At 45.6% G+C, this 19,790-nt stretch overlaps 1 protein-coding gene across 1 annotated transcript in view; it reads right to left on the bottom strand.

The window, feature by feature from the left end:
- Window positions 1-19,790, bottom strand: part of TCF7L2 (transcription factor 7 like 2) — a 181,967-nt gene that overhangs the window by 117,323 nt on the left and 44,854 nt on the right.

Raw genomic sequence — 19,790 nt, 5'->3', positions numbered from 1 at the left:
ACAAATCTTAGGTAACATGGGTAAAAAGATAAAACTTATGCAAGGAACTGAAACAAAAATTAAGACGACTGCATGTTTGTGGAGACAAAATCTGTGCAGAACACTAACAATTTCATACCACCACATTACAGTTCAGGAATAAGAAAATAAATCAGATTGCAAAGACAGTATTACATTGATTTTACTAATCGTAGCAAATCTAGAAGAATAAAACCCACGCAGAAACAAAATACCACAACCATGGAGAGGGTGGGACAAGGCAGGGGAAGGTGCATTATCAGTCTCAGGAGAGGGAAAACACGTATTGTGGGTTAAGAATATGATCTCATTATTTAATGGGTCATCTGTCAGCCTTCCTTCAACAAATGCACCATGCCAACTCCTCCAGCTTCCCAGCACTATACGAGCCCTAAAGGCAGAGGTCTACCCCAAAAAGACCCAAGACTGCTGGGTCTTGACACCTATTTTCTCTACTTTTCACCATTTCTGGAAGTCACCATGGATTATTTTCTTCTTGCTCATCTTCTGTCGGACAGCCCTTAAGGGACTTGCACAGTGTAACTTATTCAATTACAAGGCCAAACTTAATAAGCTCTCCCGTTGATGATGTCCAAGACAGAGTACAGCCTGGTGCACTCAGGCCCAGCTGTGCGGGCCAGGCGCTCAGGGATAGCCACAACTCCTTTATGTCACTGTCATCGGCAGATAGGCTGAATACGCACAGTCTGCAGCATAAGGGGGTGTTGATTCAAAAGCAAGAAAAGCTTAACTACGCTTCAAGAAGGAGCAGAACGTTCCCACGGATTTAACCAGCATCAAATATCGACGAAAACTTCTGCTCTCGGGCATGCACGTCCTCTCGCTAAACTCACTGGACAGGCCATTGCACCCCAGCCAGATCGCACAGCAGAGCTCAAGGCTTCCACCAAACAGGTGAAGTCTCAAGCTGGTACCCAGATTGCTGCATCAGAAGTGCTCGATTCTGACCAAGAGCAGCCCCACAGAGAAATCAGTTAGCCCAAACAGACTTCTGCACGGTACATCTAAATATAATTTCAGCCCAAGCTTTTCTCTCTGCATGGTGCTGCACTGTGCCAATTAGGCATACTGGTCAATAAGCGATCTCTAAAAGCCCTGTGTCATGCTGGAAGAAATGCGTACTGCCACATACCTTCAGCCTCCTCCCAGAACTAAGAAAAGCAGCTGTACGCATAGATCAGGCCACTGCAGAAGATCCTATTTAGCACTAGATTCTGGTTGACCTAACAGATGTATTCCTAGAAAATATCTAGAGAAATAGTTATGTTTACCCATTCCTTCTTTTTTTTTTTTTTTTTTTTTTTTTAGTAAGAGTAATCTTGAAGGAGAACCACACACAAACAACCCCCACCACTCCAGGCGAACAACGGAAGCTGTATCTAAATCTCCATGAAGGAAGGAAGGAGATCTGGTTCCATGCTTTCAGCACATCACTATCACATTTGCTCACGTATGCAAAACATTTGTTAGCATGCAAGGCCTGTTTGCTGCAAGACCCTGGGCACCGAGGTGACCAAAAGCAGGAGTCAGCAGGAGGATGCGTTACCAATTCCCATCGCTTGGAGGGCCTGAGATTTCTGAGCTACTGGAATGCAAATAAACAAACCCATACTCTGGATTTGTGCCCCATACAAGTTCCTCAAGTTCCAAGAAGTCTTGGTTTTATTCATCTTCACATTTGGGATTTGTGCAATGTGGACCAGAATGTTGCAGCACTTCTTAAAAACAAGAAATAAAACCCAAACACACCAGAACTAGTCTACCGTGTCATTTCTAACTCTTACGACTTGATTGTAAGCCTCCAGATATTTGATCGCTTGTATCAAATCCCTGATCTTCAATATAGGTGACCACAACACAGATGTTAAAGTTGAGATGATGTTAAAGTAACTTTCTAACCCTTTGTGGTTTCACAAAAGTGCTTAAAAATGCAACCCAAGTGCACAGAAAATGGACCCAAAACCTAAGCTGACCGAGAGCTTCTTAACTTGAGGAGAAATCTGATACACCTCAGATTTGCAGATGGCACTATTAAACAAGTCAACTGCTACATTTTTAGAAGTCCATCAGTTGTCTTAGACAGTGATCGTAACACCACCACATAAAGGGGCGTATGAATTTGCAGAAAGGGTCCTGATGGGTCACAGCTACTACCGGCTTCCTCGGGTTTTCCAGCCAGCTAGTGAAGTAGTTTTCCCTTCTTCCAAGGGAAACGTCCTCACAGGATGTGTGCCTCACAGTACACGACTCTGTTTCAAACTCCACAACCATTTCGGAGAGTGAGAAGTTACTGCTACCACAGCTAAAGCACTTACAAGGACCTGCCAGCTCAACCAGTGATGTTTCAGGAAATGGCCACTAAGCCATTACCCACCAAAATAAACCAACTGCCCTCATTTTTCCATGACCACTCCATGGTCACGAGCAACCCTGGAATATTCCTACAACCATGACAACCCATGAAGGAGCTCAGGTCAGCAGCTGTCCTAAAACACCAGCCAAGAAACACGTGGGCTTCTCTGAGACTGCTCCAAGGGCAGACTGAGGCACTGACACAGCAGCATGAGCAAGCTCACATCAGACCCCGTCCAGTCATTAATTATTGCAGGGATTAGAAAGCCTTCAGAACTGTCAGTTCTGCTGGTTTTTACTAGCAATAAATTCCCTTAGAAGAAACAGAGCAAGAAGGTACGGTTGCTCCGTCTCCACCTTGATCTCACGAGAGCCTGCACTTTCAGCGCGGGTGCTGCCACACCAGGCTGACCAGCCTAAGTGCAAGATGAAAGTTTCAGAAGATCTTACTGCTACTTTGCTTTTCTGCTTTTAAAACCCTTCGTTTAGACTCGCAGTAAAGTCCTTCTCTTACTCACCCTTGCCAAAGAGCATCTAAGAAGTCTTACAGCGCGAAGGCTAAAACGCAGCCAAAGCTGCTTCTCCTCTTGGACGTGCACGTGGAGCCCAGCAGGAACGGTCCAAACCCAGAGGGCTCAGTTTTGCACACAACCACCCACACACAGACAGCTTCCATTTCCACCAGTGGGTAATACACCAGTGGGGGGAAAAATTAAACAAAGAGTCCCCACAGAAAGCAGTAACGCGCAAGGGTGAATAAAGCAACTTCCACGAGCTCTACCAAGTGGCCGGGATCCAGAGCAGCATCCCGGCCCTGCCAAGGGCAAGATGTTCTGTCCGTCAGATAAACAGAGAGGGCCAGAGCCCACAGCCAACGCTTGCGTCAAGCTAACGAACCCACAGCTTCAATGGCGGGATGTTTGCAAAAGAAAAAAAAGTCCAATGTGCTGGCTTCAAAACGCCAGCCCGTTGATAAAGTATGAAATATTAGCATTGTTTAAGGTGACGAGCCTGACTCAAGGCCTCCTCATCCAAGAATTGTCATGCCTGTAACACAATATTGATGTGGTGGCTTATAATTCTTACTTTACATAAAAGCTTCATTGTGTGCCAAATTCAATCTCCACAGGCTACCTGAGCCACAGATTTTTACGAGTCTACATTTCAGCGCTGCGAGTCTACAATACACATAATTTTCAATTATGTTAGGGCAGAACAGGATCACTGCCTATATAACATTACTGGTTGGAGGAAATGAGACTCAGCCCTACTGCCGAGAGAGCTAACTGGATCCAGATGGCGGGCCGAGCGAGGCAGCCGTCCGAGGGAGCGATGTCGCAGCAGCCGCCCCCTCCACAACTCTCTCCTTCGCGATGGAGGGAGACACCAAGCCGTCGCGGGGCTGGGAGGGGAGGATGCTTGGGCGGCGGGGGAGTCGCATCACGGCGTGGGGAGGGCGAAAGGAGAGGGGGGAGAGGCGTGATCGCTTTCGCAGGTTTACTGCTGCTGCCCTACGCTGCGATATTCTTATTAAAAAGGAGAAAAATTAAGTCCCGTTACAGCGGAGAGGTAAATCCTTTCCTTCCTCAAGCAACTAAATAGCAGGAAATCCTCTTCTCTTGGCCCTAAATGCAGATTTGAGCCAGACGGTTCCTCTGATTTGCAAGGAGTCCACAAAAATCTGAAGCCGACTTTCCCAGCCTTCTGACACTGCTTTTACATTCCTGCACCGGGGGGGAAGGGTAGGAGGGAGGCAAGTTCCCACCATCCTGCTCCTGCAAACGCTGGACACACGCTCACTCCTCTCCTGCTTCTGTGTCTCAGTGTGGAAATTAGGACTTGCCTGTACAAACATTGAACTTTTCAACAAATTAACTCTAACAAATCTGTGCAAATTATTTCAGAGCAAAACTGTTGAAATGGGCTCTGCTGGCCTGCTTTTAACATTTTTTTAAATAATGTCATCTTGGCGTAAGTATTTTATTCCCCGTTTAACAATATGATCTGATGGGGATCATTAGCATGTGTGTGTTTTTGTTTTTTTTTTTTAAAAAAAAAGGGAAGAAAAAAAAAGTTTTATGGCAAGTCTCAGAGAGCTTAAGCAAAATAATTGTTAAGCTCCAGGCCTCCGCACAAAAATTAAAACACGTATGGGGCGAGCGTACTTGAGAGAAACCAAAGCTTTTAAAAAGGCTGTTAAATTGTCAGCACAAGGGAAAAGGCAAATGATTTGAACAGCCCAGATTTTTTTCTGTAGAAGGGGAACAAAAAAAAAAAACCAACAAAAAAAAAAAAACAACCAACCACCCACCCTACCCTCTACTCCTATAAGCATCACGTCCACACCTCCCATCTGCAACCAGAAGGTCCTGCAAAGCAGGGACCCACCAAGAGCAGCTCTGCATGTCTACCCACCCCGGCCCCAGTATCACCCAAAGCAGCTGCCTTCCTGGGCACCAGCAGGGCAAACAAACATCTTTCCCAAGATTTCACAGCAGAGTTGGTCAAAAGCAGTGTCGTGGTTCAACCCCAGCTAGCAACTAAGCACCACGCAGCTGCTCACTTACTACTAGGAAGACAATTAACTGTATCCCAGCTGAAACCAGGACATCCAAGACTAGAGGAGTTTGGTGGAAACTCTTACTCACAGCCAGCAGCCAACCCCCACGCCGGGGCCGGGCTCGCAGCGGCACGGCCGCGATGGAAGGGATGGCACAGAGCTCGCAGGTGTTTCCTGCACTGATGTCCAACCTGGAGCTGCTCCCTTGTCACGCTATTGTTTTCACTGCTGGAATGCCCTACGAGTGATGTCCCACAGCATATAAATACATAAACGCAATTAAAAAGAAAAAAAAAAAAAAAAGCCGTATTTTTAAACGGAGGGAAAGCTGCACAACACTTTCCAGCTCAGGTTTCCTGCAGCTGGTGCTTATTAGCTCCCAGGAACTGGAACAAGCAGGAGCAGGGCTCCTGGAGTCAGCTTGATGCCATGGGCCTCCAAAAACTCGCCTAACCATGGGACTACATCTCCACCTTCAGAGTCTGCACTTTCTCTCGGATCTCAACACGCCATGCAAGCAGAAATATTCCTGATCCTAGTTTTGCTGTTAGTCTCTCCCTTGGACAGCACTGCAGAACCCCATGGAAGGAATGTCCACACCTGGACATCAACTTTGAAGCTCAGGAGTTTCTCCAGTATTTAGTTGGCAACTCTTCTGGGAGCGGGCATCTAGGCAAATTTTAACCAGAGATAAACCAGTAGTAACACAGGAGAGCGCAACGCTGAGGGGAGGGCTGAGATTTATCGGGAAGGAGATAGGAACAAAGACAGAGCTTAATGAGACTGTAATTGCTCTCTGTGGACAAGAAAAATAGTTGCAAGAGGATACTCATCTTGGTACCTACAAATCAAGGTCTGCAACCTACTAATGTCCCCACTTAAGTCAGAAGGCAAAGCCTCTAAGGATTTAAAAGTATACCCTCAGCTTCTGCTCCATCCCTTAGTTTACCTCAACCTCTTATTTTTGGTCTTCAGTTATCACCTTGTTTGTAGAGGTGTGCAGAGTGACAGCAAAATCTGAAGGATTTATTTTAAATAACTGAAGGAGATTGCTGAAGGAATTTTAAAAGGGCCTCCTATTTCTTCGAGATCTGCAATGTCTGGAATTTTTTGTATGAGAAGTAATAGACACCACCCACAATGTTCAGCCCATCTGCAGAATATGTAACGTACCACGACGAGGCACAGGGGAGCTGCTCAAAATGAGAGCAACGAGGCTCATTTCAATGAGACCAATCCTTTCCACACAAAAGATTTCCCCACAGCATTCAAGAAATGAAAGCATGAAATTGTAAAACACGGAAGTATTTATCACGTATCGCCACTTTTTTTTTAAACTAATACCACGCTTTAAACTCTTGCAACACTGCAAAAATAAATTATTAAAAAAATATATGTAAATAGGGCAAAAGTGGCACAAAAACCAGAACTGGTAAGTGTTGTGTACCTGCGCAGGCATATGCACATCGGGTGTTAAGTCCTCTTCCCAATTTAAAATGCCACTTATGCACCAGCACTGGTATCAGCCAAACCATCTTGTGATATATTCCTGAACAAGACACTTCTAGTGCACTGAATGTCTCCATTACCGAGAACTCAAGTGACCTTGTCTCCTTCCCTTCCAGTCCCTGAAGAGTCCCTGAAATGGGGGCCTTGAGTTGCCCATTTTAGTATTTTGCCTGTGCCTTTGTCACATTGCTGAAGTGCTGCTAAGGCATAAAAAAGGAGAAGGCAGAGTCCTCCACAGCCTTGAAGTTACAGAAATGTGTTAGTGATTAAACAGTTCGAGATAATCTCAAAGGAGGGATGCCTGAAAGCAGAAATCCTGCGATCTGGAAGTGCCTCACTGAAGCCATAGAGCAATCCAAGGTGATGGGCAAAGAGGATGCCCGTTATGGGGAGGAACAAGGCACAAAGAAATAGTTTGAGCCCCAAGGGCACCTCAAAAACTCCAGTTCCCCCTTGGGTGAGCAGTCAGACTGAGTGGAGGTGGAGGAACATCCCACACGCACCAGACCAATTGCTTTCTCCTGACCTACTCACCAGGCTCCATGGCCTCACAGCGCACACAGCTCTTCTCCTGCATCCCGGAGGAGATGCAATACAACAGCGACATCCCACTACTACTGCCGCACGTCACCCCTATTTACGCCGTTTTTCTATACACAGTGATAAGGGCACAGAGGAGGCTGTGGTGGAAGAGAGCTAAAGAGAATAACCAGAAGCTTCCTTAAAAATTATTGCCTATGAAAGTTCAAGCAAATCCAGATAATTCTTTGCTCATTCTGACATGGATGAAAGGCATTCTTGCCATCAGTTTTACTGAAGTAAAACAGGTTTTTTGCTTCTAATGAATGCAAGGTTGGTAGACTACAGTTGAGTTCTAGGATATTGATACTGAGCATGAAGAAGCTAAGTAAAGGCTAATCAGCTACTGCAGAAATTAAAAATCATTTTTTTAGCTTTACAAGAGGAAGAGTGTTCATGTGATACAGAAGTACAGCATTACTTTCTGCAGTTCACGTGGTATCTCAGCAAAACAACTGCAGGCAGTGTTTCTCGATCCTGGGTGGAGCTTGGGAAAGCACCATTACTTTTTTCACATTTAATTCGAAAGCCTCCACAGCCCCCGCTGCACAAATCAGCAGGCTGGCTAAGTACTATTTGGATGTCTACAAAGTACTGTTCCAAAAGACAGGCACAAATAAAAGCATAATTTCAGTTGATGAACAAGAACGAACTTTATCTACTTACTTTAAGCCAGCAAAAAAACCAACTTCATCTTCAAACTACTTTGCCCAGATTTTCTCTGCAACCTGTTCTGTTCCACTCAAGCATAGAGTTTCCATTAGAGAAAGAATGGGACAGTCATGAAATCTCAACAAAGTCTTTCTGTAGGTATGGCTTGTTTAGACTCAGTAAAGCTAAACCAGCCTCCAAGACTCACTGAACAATTTGATGTACAGACCCACATTTAATTTCTCATCCTGGCAATCTCCCAGAGAGTGAGAGAACAATTGGTAACTAGTGTTTGCATGAAGTCCAAGAATGCATTTTATGGTCTATAAAATATAATTCCTTTCCTCCCCATTAAATAAAGACAGTAAAAATATCTGACAGCACGTTAGAGACAGAGATCACAGCACTGAACTACCTCCATTGTAACAGAAGGGCTGCTCCAGGGGAACCTTGCCTCCCTTAAAACTTTCCAACTCTGTTAAGAGCATAACTCCATTTGTAAAGGAGGTACTACAACTCTAAGCTTTGCAACTACCTTTTTCTTTTCTTTTTTTTTTTTTTTTAAGGAAAAACAAAAAACCAAACCAGAACAACAACAGAGCTCAGGAGTCAACCAGCCTGGTTCTGCTCTAATATTGCAGAATGCGTCTGCTCTGTCCTGCTCCCTTCTCACCCCACCGCATGGATCCATGGCACAGGACAGCGTGATGGTGCAAGGGAATAAAAGGGGCTCTCCAAAACTCACCCCCACCTTCCCCTCGCTTCCACCACTCGGAATCTGGAGGGGGAATTACATGTTTCCGAATTATGGGAAGCATTAATCAGACTCCTTTGGTACCCTGGTGGTAATGCCCATCAGGAAAGTCATCTCTACGTGACCAGGATGTAAAATGGCTGCTGAACTGGTACCATTTTCCACTGCACGTACGCGTGTGAAGAAAAAACAAGACAGACAGAGGCCTATCTTCGTGCACCTCTGTCCTGGATCAGTCCTACCTGCCTTCGTCATTTGTTACGATCATCAGAGATTGGCAGTTACCCAGTCTGCTCTCCCAAGCGTTTCCTACTGGGGAGGGTGGAAAAAAAGTCTGATTTGGTTTCTCATGGTGTGGAGGCATGGAGGAAGAGGAGGAAGAGGAGGGCCGGGGCCGGCTGTGGCAGCAGGGGGGCTGCGCGGCAGCGGCCCTCAGCAAGGCAGCACCGTGCCCCGCTTCCACAAGACTGAATACAAGCAAGCGGCTTGTCCCACACTTTCTGTGAGGAGCTGCGTGGCTTCAGAAACCTCAGTTTACAAAGTCTGAGCCAGAAGGGAGTTGGTTGATCAAGCGCTTGGCTCCTCCAGCTGTGAGAAGCCAGCAGACGTGCGACGAGGGCGAGATGGGAGAAGGATGCCCCGCGAGGCGCATCCCCCTCCGAAGGGGCCTCCCAGACTATCTGGGTTGGGTTGTTTTTTTTTTTTTCACTCTTTGATCCAAATTCTCATCTCGGGTTCTGTGAAGTACCTGTGAATGAGAGGCACAGGTGGGTGGCATCCCGGCATAAAGGTGCTACAGGAGAATTTAGCTGTTCGCTTGTTATTGTAATGTCGCCTAACGGGGTTTTACTGAAAGAGTCATATTTTCTCCCACTGTTGGGTAAGTGAAACTCATGACTCGAATCACTACCACAAAAATTCCTGTCGATGTAGCAATTCTGGGTGAACTGCCGGGAGCCACTCTCTAGTAAACCCAGCAAATTTCATACCGAATTTCCTGTCGCCTCCCTTGTGGTTTCCATGTGCGATTGGGTCTTCAATGCAACAAGGGGTTACTGCAGAATAGATGTCTCCAAAGGTTTCAGGACCTCATGAAAACCAAGAACTTGCAAAATTCTCTTTCCCCAGGGTTGGTAACTTTTGTCTGTCTATCCTTTTTTTTTTTTTTTTTTTTTTTTTTTTTTAAAACAAACCCAGAAAGTTAACTCAAAAATGTAACCTAAAGGCAACCTCAGGAAAAAGTCCCAGAGATAACACTGAAACCAGCAATATTCTAACCTCCTAGAGGCTGGGAAGGTTGCTGTTGAGGTTATTTTGTTTTTCAGAAAGCCTGCCTTGGAAAAGAAAGAGAAAAAAAACCACCACCAACAAAAAAAGAACCACTTCCCACTGCATCGTATCCTGGTCCACATTCCTCACCGTAATCTTTTAGCTCAGATGCGTGGAGATGTCTTTGAAAGATGTAAAAGAGGTCGAGAGTCCCCTCAGCTAATTGTGCTGGCTGAGAAACAAAACTTGTGGGCTGGGGTAGGATTTGTGTCAGACTGACCTTCTGTGAGACCAGCTACTCCTCTGAATAAAACCCTCTTGCTGCCTCCGCCAGAATCCTCCTGCCACTCAAGTATCATCTTGCTGTAACAAATTACTCCTAACCCAGGATTACGGCTCTTTCCAAATCCCTCCTAGAGAGCCGGGAAACAAACGTTCCCTCCCAGGACTCGGCACCAGTTGTTTCCCCTATCAATAATCCTCCTATTTGCTTCTCCGGCGGCGTTAGTCCGTGGGGCCGGCACGACTGCTTGCACCCATTTTCCTTCCAAACGCAAGCTGGATGTCTCAACTGTCCATCAGGAGAGGAAAAGATGAAGGCCTGCCTTCGGATACCCACGGAAAAGACACCCCGTCTGGCCAGAGGCAAAGCTGACTCCTGGTTAAGCAGGAAGAATTATATTTAGGCAGAGGACTAAGTGAATCATTTGGGATGAAAGCAAAACCAAACAAATGAAGCATTCACTAAATCTGTGCTGTCACCTCTTGTTCCTGGGCAGCCACCCCACGTATTTATTTTCTGGTTTCCTCCAGCACCACCAAAACAATGCAATATGCATTTATGGTATTTAAATGAAGTATTTAAAAAATATTCTTAGTTGAATCATCAGCCACGCAAACTCTTCCTCAAGAACAAATAAAATGTTGGGTTTTTCTTAAAGGAGATGCAGATAGACGAGATGTGAAAGCAAATACAGGCCAGAATTGAGACCGCTGTGAATTATTTTTCCTGATTAAAAAGGCACTCCATTGAGAATAAGTCCCATTCCTGTAAAATTCAAATAATGGTGTGGCATTTGAAAGGCATTTTGAATTTTCAAGTAAGTTATGCATTAAATTTAAGTGACTTCTGTTGAATTAACATATTTTAGGGACAAAGATGTACAAAACATACTACTGGAAGTTTGGGATAAATGTTCTTTTTGTTTATTTAGAGAGAGAAATTTTCTTAAGTCAAAACAGCTATACTGGCCCAGCCACTCCCTGAGCTAAAGTGACTAGAAACAAAAGTTAAACAGCACAATGCACTAACACAAAAATAATCCTTTTTGTTTTAATGAATTGGGGGGAAAAAAAAAAATAAAGGAAACCCCACTTTTTTAAACAGCAAATCGAAATCATACACTGCTCCATGTGTCTATAGGAAAAAAGAAAAACCAGATTTTCTTCTGCACAAGGAAAAATGCGACATGCATCAGCCTGCATTTTTTCTCTCAAAGGGTGGGGGGAAGAGAGGCAGGAGAAAAAAAAAAAAATCACAATTTAAAAAAAAAATCTCTGTAGAAATGCTGGCTGGGAGAGGGCCTCTGTCCCAGGGAGAAGGGTATCAGCAGCTCTGCAATAGCTCATGTCCTGGAGGGACTCTGCCCCATGCGCCAAATTCTTGTGGTTGTGGAAAAGGTTTGTTTTGGAGAGGTGAGGGTTGCTTTTCTGCTGCAATCCGGTAACGAACACCTAACTTGTGGCCCCGGGGAGCAGAGCCTGCACTCCTGCAGACACAACGCCCGCGCTCCCCAGATTTGCATTTGTCACACTTTCATGCCGCAGCCCCAAAGTTAAAACAAAGGAGTCATCAGAGCAGCCCTGAGCGTATAAATCTGTAAATAGCCGAAAATGTTGCTCTTGTTGCTAAATATAGTGCAGGCATTTTGAACTGGCTGGCCCGCAAGGCAACTTTTTTATTTATTTATTTAAAGGACCGCGGTTTGGGAACACTGAGTGTTTTTTAAGCCTGTTCATGTATATTATGTTCCCTCCCTGTTGGTATGAATATGCAAAAAAAAAAAAAAAAAAATTAAAGGAACTTAGTAGGTACTAGAGAAACAACTTCCACTTGAGAGAGCCACAAAGCAGAGCAGAAAGACAAAATTGCCTTTGTAATGGGAGCGAAATCTCCTCTGAGGATGGTAAATCAGGTTCACACAGAGTTAGACGCAGAATAGCTCCAGCCCCACCACTCTGATACAATTAGCAAATGCCTCGCTCCCTATGGGAGCTCTCCCCAGGATCGGGCATACCCCCGCTCAGCCGTTGGGAGGGAGGGATGCGGAGGCCAGGGCTGCCCAGGAGGAGCGGGGACCCCCGGCAGCCCCCCTCGGCCGAGGAACGCCTGCAGAACACCGCGCTCCCCCAGAAAAGACAAACCGGGGACGCGCAGCGGTTCGCCCTCCCGAAGCCGGCACGGGGCAGCCTATTTACCACGAAATCCTGGGAGTTTGGCACCGCTTCGCAGGAGGGCGAGAGCTGGAGGTGCGACAAGCCCGTGCAAGAGAGGAGAGGGCAGGAATCCCCCGGGAAAGACTCCGGGAGATGACAGCCCCAGCCTCGGACCACCCAGGAGCCAGCCTGCAAAAAGAGCGCTCACCTACAGGACGCTCTCCGAAAGCCAAGGGCCCAACCCCGGCCTTGGGGCAGCGGCACGGACCCCGAGGGGACACGGTGGTCCCCGCAGAGGCTCGGGGCACATGCCGGCCCCCCACGGACCCACTGGGACAGCCACCGACAAACTGGCGGCACCGGAGCTTTCACATGCCTGCGCTAAGTGCCCCGGACGCGCAAGGGTCAAATGAATATTTTAGGTTTTAGCCTTACCTGCAACTGATAAAAAAAACCCAGCAGCTATTCGAGGTTTGTTACAGCTGTACAGCCGTCTTAAAAAAAAAAAAAAAAAAAAAAAAAAAAAAAAAAAAGGGGGGGGGGGGAGGCTTTTTCTTCGCAGGGCGGGGGGTGGAAGGGGCTGCATCGACAGCTCCACTAGCCAGAGGCACTTTGCAAGGAGGAAAGTAGAACTCAAGATGTGGGCAGGCCTCAGGTTTCAGAGCCTCAGGGCACATCCAAGAGACACCGACGTATTTACTGAACAGCCAGGAAAGCAAAGGCTCCAATCTTACAACATTTTATAATCTTATTGTGGACACTTATATTTTATAAGTTCTTGAGGTTGAAGAGACTAGGGCGGGGAGGGACACAACAAGCCACGTTAGCTGTCTGGTGGGGTTCTGAGAGGCGTTTTTGTTTTTTAAAGATGAGGTGGGATGACTGCATACAAGGGTAATTATAAATGAAGCAAGTAAGGATCAATGAGCTCCCTTTCATAGCAATAGCTTATTTATTTATTTAAAAAATCATGACACAGCATTTCTGTTCTATTTCCAAGTCGAATTTGTCCTAGGTGGAATCAGAGGAAGAAAAACCAGGTTCCTGCACAGATTCTGGAGAGCATTAATAGACTGAAGAGCTTCTGTGCAGGACAATAAGTTGAAGTCAGTGTTTCTGTATGCCACACGGCTAACCCGATAACCTCAGGAGGGACCTTTCATCTCAACAGACCTGCACACAAAAGGTCACTACAGTGCACCCTACTCCCACTAAGGAGCTTACCTCTCACATGTAACATCAGGCTTATTAAGCAACGTGCAGTGATACAATAGCTGCTAATCTACTGAAAATTATTATTCTTTTCCTCCTGCCCCCCCCCCCCAAGCAACACCAGGATTTGCAACATACTGTTATTAAGATGTTACCTGAAGGGCAGAGGGAACTCAAACTGCCCTGCCCTCCCCGCTCCCCAGGCGATCCCTCCCATGGAAGATTTCCAGTGACAGCTATTGAGGTAGCCCCAATATTGTAGAAAAATTCCTCTGACTGTGTATGGGTTTAATGAGAATAATTAGTTGCATTCTGTTAAAAAAAAAAAAGGAGAAATAATTCTTTATCCAGCAAGCAGGAGGAGAACAGCAAAGCAAAAATGCAGGACCTCAATGCAATCATCCACCACCTCTTCCATCGGTCCAGGAAAAGATCAGCAGCTCCTGCGAGACCTGCTTCAGGCTGTCAATTCTGTGGAGCTGGATGTTTTGCCATCGCTTCTGAATGATAATTGGCTCAAAAATTAACACGCCTCACTGTCCCTGTAGAAAGAACCCTGTGGTCTCATCCAGTGGGGTCATTACCCTCTGGAGCATTCCACATTTCCTCGAGAGGGCACGAATGTCCTGAACTCCCACACACTTCAGAGCAGTTAATTCACTCAACAGGGAAAAGTATTCAGGTCAGGATTTTTCCAAGAAGCCGTAAGGACTTGGGTGCCTGACTGGCTTTGCTCCTTCATGAAACCCATCTCTTGCACTGGTGCATGATTTAAGACCCACACCAAAGCTCTGCTCAAAAGGTCAAAAATGTGCAAAAATATAGTGACTAATGCTTTTTCATTTTATAAGTAAATTTCCAGAAGTCTGAGTCGTATTGGACAAAGTGCTTTCACTCTCAAAGTCATTTTAAACCTCCTCTCTGAGTTTATTAAGGCCATTAACTTTTCTCATCTGAGTCTCCTATTTTGTTCCAGGATGAAGAAGAATACGCCTCTGTCTGGGGACTAACGGTATCCTTGGTGCATCTCTCATACAAATGTGTTTGAAAACAAATGGAGCCCTTTGGTTTTACTTTACTATAGAGTGTAACACTCACATCAATCATTCCACATACGTACACACCACAATACACACCACAATACGCTGCAGACAAACCCATATCCCATCAGTCCCGCATAACAATGCTTTACACTTGTAAATGTAAGATATCAGGCCAATTTATCCACAAGCGTAAAGCACCTCAGTGAAGTTGCCGGAGCCTTCAGTGTTTTGCCCCTCAGAAACTGATTCCAACATCATTACCACCAATGCCAAATTATTAACTAGTGACTATCCCGTGCTGCCTAGCAGCTTCCACCTCATACCCCAAGACATGCAGTAAAGGACCTGGCTGTGCACCATCATGCAAAATCATACAGAATTCCCCACCTTACTTGCAGTGCATTTAAAAAAAAAAAAAAAAAAAAAATCAAAGCAACCTACACACACACACATAGAACACAGGCCACCAAAATAGCAGAAGATGGCAATGGAAAAATAGATGGAGCAGCCATTCGCCCACACACACATCAGGAGCATTTCAAACAGAAGTGGGAAGGGAATTAAAAAAAAAAAAATATCTGGCATGGGGAAATCCATACTATCCACTGTATGCTTGGGCAGGGAGTGGTTAGATATTATTAGTAGTAGTAATAGTAGTAATAGTAGTAGTAGTAGTAGTAGTAGGGGGAATGTAATTGTTTGCCAACAGACTTTAGCTTAATCATTTTGAAAACGGAGAAAACCCAGAAATAATAAAGTGCAGGAAAGCTGCAGGACAGGGCTGCAAGGGTGCATATGTGGCCACCGCAGCCGTTGGGACCACCGAGTAAAGCAGCTCCCTGCACCACCTGTCCCACTTCTTTCTCCCGTGCATGAGGAATTAAAAAAAAAAAAAAAGTAACAAAACTACAAGCCTGCCCTTCAGTAGGGCCTAGATTAATTGCGAATGCAAATGAAGCCCTTCTGCAGCACTAGGGTCCATTTCCAGGGAAATGCGTGCGCTCGCCTCTGTTTACTCCGGCTGCAGCAATGCAGCACAACCTTCAGTCAAGCTATTAACTTGAACGTTGAACTTCACAGCGCTGGCTGTCTTTCTCAGCCATTCTTTTGATGTTACCTCCAAAGCAAAAGATCAAAGACTTTGAGTGTGGTGAGGGGAAGTCCCAGGCTCTTAGCCTACCAGCCTGTGATATATGTTAAAATCCTGGCCAAAAGAGAGAGCGAAGGGAAAAAGAAAGGAAAAGCTAGCAAAGAAAGCATCCTCGCAGAGCAGTGACATGAGAAAGCGGCGCAGCAAAATCCACGTCGCATCTACCGGGGTTCGCGACCCCAGAAATGGGGCTCGTTTCTCTGTCGCCGCGTTTTCTGGCAGTACCAGATCACTCCCGAAAATCAGCAGCCCCCCATCACCCGTTCCAACACAAAGCCGCACCTTTGCACGCTGCCCAGAGAGACAGCAGACGTGTGCCAGCAGCGCATCGCTAACGAGAAAAGCATCCCCGGCCGGTACATCGTGCAAACCCGCAAGCTTTGGGGGACGGGGAGAGATGACACAGGACCAGGGCTCTGCGAGACATTGAATTTCCACATCTGCCACAGGCTCCCGGTCCATCCTGAGTCCCATGAAAATAAACCCTTTGCCTCAGCCTTCCTGCTCGTAAAACGCAGATAATATTGCCCTGCCAGGATAACAGCCCTATTCTTCCTCGTGGGGCCCCGCGAGGCGACGGTGCTAAAGGCCGTGCTGCTATCTGCAGGGGTCCAAGTCCACACACCCCCTCACGTGTCACCACACCTCGGGCAGGAGGGGAAGCCCACGGCCACTGCACCGTCCCCGGGGACGGGCAGCTCCCGAATCCCCGGGTGGGCGCAAGGGCTGCTGAAGAAGGGGCCGCGTGGGAACGAGGCGGCTTCCACCGCATCTCACCACCGTCTCCCTGGAGCAGATCTGGATGCCTTTGGGAAGGCTGGTCCTGCAGGAAAACATCTAGAAAGTAATCGCTACTCCCCTCCCTTGGCCTGTTTTTTTTTGTTTGTTTGTTTGGGGGTTTTTGTTTTGTTTTTTTGTATTATTTTTATTTTAGCCTTTTGTTTAGAAGGGGACAGGAAGGGGGTGATCTTTTTTTTTTTTTGTGTATAATTTTTTTATTTTAAGATTCTGTCCAACCATTTTCCCTTTCCTGAGCCTTTTTTGGGTTTATTTATATTCCCATAATACACAACAGCACTCCAGATTTAGACAGTGACACTTGGTTGACATGGTCAAAAGTGGATCCAGTGCAGCCTGTCTGCCAAACCAAGCCCCTCATCCATCAGCTGAAGTCCTTTTACTGCAGGGTCATGAAGGAATCACAGACTGTTTTTCATTCCTTTCTACCAATGTCCCTCCTAACTCTAGAAACCAAAACCCTCTTATGCTTGTCAGCTCCTCCTCTTCCCCCACCCCCGTGAATTCAGCTCTTGGCATTCACCAGCATAAAAAGCCATGGGATTCAAAACAGAAATTCTTCAAAACAGAATTCATGGCATTAAGCAGTAAGTAGGATATTCTGATTTTATTGTACTTTACTTACTCCTACTTAGCTCTAATCCTCACTCCCTAGACAGGGGCTCGCTCTCGCTGTCAGCGAAGTCGATAGGAATTTGGCTATTGACTTCAATGGAAGTGGGATCAGATCCTCACATCTGTTGCACAGGGCAAGCAATATGCAGAGGAAAAAAAAAATAGGTGGGGAGAGGGGAAAAAAAAAAGGAAAAGAGAGAGAAAAACCTCAACATTGAATTGTGAAATGATAAATGAGCTTGGATCAGGATTGCAAGTAACAAATGCAGAGGTGCTCTGAATTTGTAAACCCTAGGTAACATCACCAATTCCAAGCCCAACTCCTCCTTTCTTAAAAAGGCAATTCAAACAACTACAGAAGAAAAAAAAAAAAACAACCAAACCCACAACAAATAATAACCCTCCAGTCACAGTTTCTAATACAAAAGGACCGGTCGGCCTCTCAGTAAAGCTTTTTCATGACGAGGAATCCCTCAGCTCCCTTTCCAGCCCTTCTCTCCCCAGGGGTTTGGAGCACAAGGCGAGCAGACCGGGCAGGCACATGCGAGGAGGAGGCAGGATCCCAGGCCGCAGAAGATGGAGCCGATGGAGCAGCGTGAGAAGTCAAGTACTAGCTGCTGCTCCACAGCACGAGAAGGATCCAAAATAAACAAGACCTAGATCTGGAACGTGATCCTGCCCTGCGTCACAGCCCCGCGATAATGCACCAGGAGTCAGGATTTCTTGGCATCAACCATGCTATCAGCAATAAACAAGCCAGTTCTCTAGAGCTACAAGGGACACAAAGGGAGTTGGGGAGGGAAGGAGAAAAAGAAAAAAGAAAAAAAAAAAAAAGCAGAATTATCTGTGTATCAGCCAAAAAAATATATAAAAAAATGAGTATGCAAAGAAGCAAGTGCCAAAACTAGGATGGGAAGAAAGAAAATGAGATACTCAAACAAATCTTATACGCCTCCTACCTGCAGAGATGCCATTCAAGAATTAGGCATCCTGGCAGAACAGTTTCTCCTTGTGATAAATGGAGGGCAGCAATGGTAGCTTACAAAGGGACAGCCCCAAGATTCAAATTCTGCACCTAAATCTCCTTAATATCACTAAGAATTTCAAAGTCCTCTAAAAAAAAAAAACCACATTAAAAGTAAGTAAATATATAACAATCTAGCTGGCTCTCCAAAATTCCTGAAGTCTGTTTGCTCTCTGTGCTCCACGGCAATCAGAACAGCTACTCTCCCTGTCTATTTATACTCCATTTCAAGTCGTGGTTCTTACTACGTGCAGTGCATTCACCGTGCCAGAAAAATCACTTAGCTTGGAAAAAGCCAGAAACAGACTGATGAAACTGGGAAGAAAAACAAGGCAAGGACAATATTTTGCTAAAAAAGTAAAGACAACATCTGGGTTCAGACAGGAGCTAACATAGTGCCTACAGTCTCTGATCCACTCAAGTGCTTAAGCACCTGCTTAACTTTTAAGCTGAAGCAGCCCTGCGGGTTGCAGTGTATTTCAAGTCACACAGGTGCTCCAAGGTATGGCTAGATCAGTGCCCGAGCAGTGCTGGCTGAGTCGCCAGCATTTATTGACTGCACATATGGCAGGAAGAGCTTTAAAGCTGCACAGCAAGTGGCTTTCAAAACCATCAGACCTGCAAAGAGAAATCAATATAATTTGCTTCTAACTACCCCGTCCTCAAGTCAGGTTTTTATTCCTGACCCACCTTCTCACTCCCCCGTCCTGCCTGATCCAAGATGCCCCAGACTCTCAGGTATTGGCACCGAGGGAAAGCCCGGGTCAGAGCCGAGGGATGTGATGGGAACCGGAGGAGTGTCACATACCGCTCACTAACATGCTGTAAAAAGTCACCTCCTGCAACACAGAAATTCTCACAGAATTAAATCCCTTATAATCCCATTCAGCAGAAACAAGGTAGAGCAGTATGCTGCTACTTAAGACATTTTAGTCTTTAAGAAACTACATTTTGTTTTAAAGAAAATAAAACCCTGCTTCTCTTTAAAAGAACTTGAACGGAAGAAATTTTAAACCTGAGTCAAACTTCTCTGTGAAGGCACTTTTTGTTTGCTGGGGTTTTTTAAGGAAGTTGCAGAGAACAAACCCTTGAATATTTTCACTCTTCCCAAATGTGATTGTTTTTATAGCGGCCCATATACATGCTACTGTAGTTCATGTGTACAAATAAATGTGCTGAGCTAATATTAAAACAACAACTGACTGCAGTTAAGACTTAGAAGCATTTTCTACAAGAATATACGAACACAAGAAAAATAAATTGTATGCCGCTTCCCAAATTAAGAGCTGCTAATTGTGTTTACAACTTCTTTCCCATTGGGAAATGCTATCTGTGGTCCAGCAGTCCATCTTCCCCTCTCCCCTGCAGTAAACGACCTACCAACTAAGTACCAGCTTTATGCTCAAGTTGGTCAACTAGGTTTTTGCTTAACCCACAGGCATTTTTCCTATTTCAAAGTTTCTATTAACTCCCTACTGATGTACCCTAAAAGAAGTTTTAAGGGCTTGGAAGCACATAAATAAAATAGACTTTGCTGGACCACCACAGCCGAATGAAAGCCTTTCACCTGCAGTGGTGGTGATAAAAATTTTAGATGCAGCCGCACACATGGCCCCTCCATAGACTTAAGATAGCTGCGATTTTCAGCCATTCAGCAATCTCCTGGCTACTGAGCTGCCTTGGTTACACCGAGACAAGCATCAGGACAGGACCTGGGGTTTGGGTTGGGTGTTTTGGGACTTGGTTTTCTTCTTTTTTTTTTTTTTTTTTTGGCTGTAGCAAAGCCCTCTCTAGCTGCA

The sequence above is a fragment of the Harpia harpyja genome, chromosome 10 (genome assembly GCF_026419915.1).
Source record: "Harpia harpyja isolate bHarHar1 chromosome 10, bHarHar1 primary haplotype, whole genome shotgun sequence".
Lineage (NCBI taxonomy): Eukaryota > Metazoa > Chordata > Aves > Accipitriformes > Accipitridae > Harpia > Harpia harpyja.
Note: the sequence above shows the minus strand (reverse complement) of the source record. Positions and strands in the feature narration are given on the sequence as shown.